Here is a 3183-nt window from a genome sequence, read left to right on the forward strand (position 1 = left end):
GTCTTGAAGTGGGTAGAATATAGTTGTGCATTAATTGGCTGTTGATTGCTGGTGTTGACTTCTTGATGTGTAGTGCCTCGCAGATGTCAAGCCGCCTGCTATGTCTACAGGAAAGACTGCTACCAAAATATACTAATTATATATATATATATATATATATATATATATATATATATATATATAATATATATAATATATATATATAATATTTATATATATATATATATATATATATATATATATATATATATATATATATATATACACACCTTCAATTTATTAAAAGCAGACGTTTCGAAGTACCAAGCCACGTCATCAGAGCCAAAAAGAGAATACTTTTAAAAAAGAAAAAAAAGAGTCCTCACCAGCAGGGTCCCCACAAACTTTTTTCTTTAAAAAGAGGGAAAAAAACTACATCTGTAGTTTTAAAAGAGAATATTCTAAAATATTATTCTAAAAAGAGAATAATTGCTAGTTTAACAAAAAAAGATATCAAATACATCAATATATATATTCACTAAGATTAATATTCACAAAATTAAAAACACAATATACAAGTAAAATACAAATTGATATACACAAAACCAGAATAATAAAATAACACACTTATGAGAAGATGAAAATTATTGAATACTTTTGTAATAATTCACTGTGTCGGGGGACAGGAAGCCAGAGTGTATTTATACACGTTAGGCTTTTATCGAGTTCCCCCCCCCCCACCTCCAATCACTTGCACGGTCAACCCGTCCTCGACTCAAGTCCATTACATCCAGCGGTCGACCCTACAGACGCATTCATAAATTTTAACATGCTGTTCATTCAAAACAGGAATTTTCTCAAATAAAAATTATTATATTAGCATATTGTGCATATATAGGCACAGGTTAGGTGTTTAGGTTCTGTTGGCGATTATTTGTAATACGTGGGTCCATACTCTTGTATGGGTATGTAGCATACTTTGGGCCATTTACAGCGTTGTGGTTCGAACAAAAGTCGTCAGTGAAGCACTTGTTCCGGAAGTGTTCGAACGTCATCAGTTGTGAGTCGTGTGTAAACCGTTTTTCATTCATGAACGGGAGGGTGGATGGAATGGACTTTGTGTCTTTGCTTGGAGGACGAACTGTGGACGGTAGAGCGACGGTCTCGCTTCATGCAGGTCGGCGTTCAATCCCCCCCGACCATCCAAGCGGTTGGGCACCATTCCATTTTCCCGCAGGTACAATTTGGTGAGAATAACTAGAGTATACACCTAAGGATAGTATATACACTCTGTATATACTAGTATATACTAGTATATACATAGCATATACACTGTAAATACACTAGTGTATGTACAGTGTATATATACACTAGCATATACACATGCATTGTATATGTATAGTGCATAGTATACACACACTTGAGTACAAGTCTTGCACAGTAACCACAAACTGGTAATGACAGCCTACTACCATTCGTTCCAATCCTGTAAACTGTCTTCTCAATACACTAATTCATTTGAGTGTTAACCTGTGCGTGTGTGAATAAATTCCATTGATTATGCATTTCCCACAGCTGGCAAACCCCACACGTGGGTACTACAGGTTGTCCATAAACCACTTTCTCTTTCGAGTGCGTTTTCAGGTACCATCAACACATCCGTTCACGCTCGATTTAGCGATAAATCCGGATTTGTGTATTTCCATTCATCAACACTGCTTTACCTTTTGCAGATCCGCGAACGTGGAGTCGCGAGGACGTTCATCGGTGGCTCCACCACGTGTCTGAGGCCCACCAGCTGCCTCGGGTCTTCCCGGAGAGGTTCCTGATGAACGGCAAGGCTCTCTGCCTCATGACGCTCGATATGTTCGTCCAGAGGGTCCCCTTGGGCGGGAAACTGCTCTACAAGGACTTCCAGTTACGTCTATGTAACGCCATGTATGCCTGATAGCGTGGATGTGGTGGACCAAGTGTGTTTCTCCAGACCCAGGTGTATATACCTGGACTATGTGATGTGTTGATATAAGGAAATTGAGGGTGTGTGTGTAGGTGTGTTCACTCCTGTTGGAAAATAATGAGACCGAAGCTACAAGTGTTGAGGAACTCTGACCTCGTGTCCAGTATGCTAAATATGGGTATATATAGTTAGGTGTGGAGGCTACCACAGCTTTATAGGCAGGTGTGGAGGCTACCACAGCCTTATAGGCAGGTGTGGAGGCTACCACAGCCTTATAGGCAGGTGTGGAGACTACCACAGCCTTATAGGCAGGTGTGGAGATTACCACAGCCTTATAGGCAGGTGTGGAGACTACCACAGCCTTATAGGCAGGTGTGGCGGCTACCACAGCCTTATAGGCAGGTGTGGAGGCTACCACAGCCTTATAGGCAGGTGTGGAGACTACCACAGGCCTATAGGCAGGTGTGGCGGCTACCACAGCCTTATAGGCAGGTGTGGCGGCTACCACAGCCTTATAGGCAGGTGTGGAGACTACCACAGCCATATAGGCAGGTGTGGAGGCTACCACAGCCTTAGGGTAACCCATAGTCTTCTGGATGCTGTATCAGCCAGAGTCTCTGATGTAACCCATAATATGAGAGATGGAATGTTTCTAGTGAGTGTTTTGGGTGACGTCTCAGCATTGTGTTTACAACCAAAGATTACTGTATAGCGACACCCTCAGCCTCTGGAGAGGCTCGAACCCTACACGCCCCAGTGGACATGTTCCTAGTGGCATCTATACCTAAGCCTTTCTCCTCAGTCGAATGATGATGGCTCCAGCATAACCGGAAATTCTCCATTAATTACCACAGTTTGATTAGTCTTTAAGGGGGAAAAAAATGTTCATAATTGTACATGGCCGCTACACTTAACTCGTGAAGAGGAACACATTCTAGGATATCCCTGCAAGGGCGTCCTTGCCAGCGTGCGTCACCTTCCCCCTTCACCTTCACCCACTTCCCCCTTCACCTTCACCCACTTCCCAGGCCTGTGGGCTGTGTGGTGGGGGGCGGCCAACATGCTCTCGTTAGCCGCCGCCCCGCCAGGCCCCCCAACAACGCATCGACCAGCAAACAGGAAACCGGTACACGGCACTTCCTGGTATCTGCCGCCCCCGAGGGGATGCGACGCACTTCCGTCCCGCCAGCACCCGTCACATGCTGTATACACCCACCGTCATCTTTCCCCTCCGTCTTCTCCCCTCA

The 3183-nt window shown here is 43.9% G+C and overlaps 1 long non-coding RNA gene across 1 annotated transcript in view; it reads left to right on the forward strand.

Moving 5' to 3' along the window:
- The first annotated feature begins 1764 nt into the window (after positions 1-1764).
- LOC138365535 (uncharacterized) overlaps positions 1765-3183 on the forward strand; it is a 20140-nt gene continuing 18721 nt past the window's right edge. The window contains exon 1 of the long non-coding RNA XR_011228910.1: positions 1765-1896. This is a non-coding gene — a long non-coding RNA (uncharacterized lncRNA). The remainder of the gene's footprint in view (positions 1897-3183) is intronic.

This window comes from Procambarus clarkii, chromosome 17, assembly GCF_040958095.1.
Source record: "Procambarus clarkii isolate CNS0578487 chromosome 17, FALCON_Pclarkii_2.0, whole genome shotgun sequence".
NCBI lineage: Eukaryota > Metazoa > Arthropoda > Malacostraca > Decapoda > Cambaridae > Procambarus > Procambarus clarkii.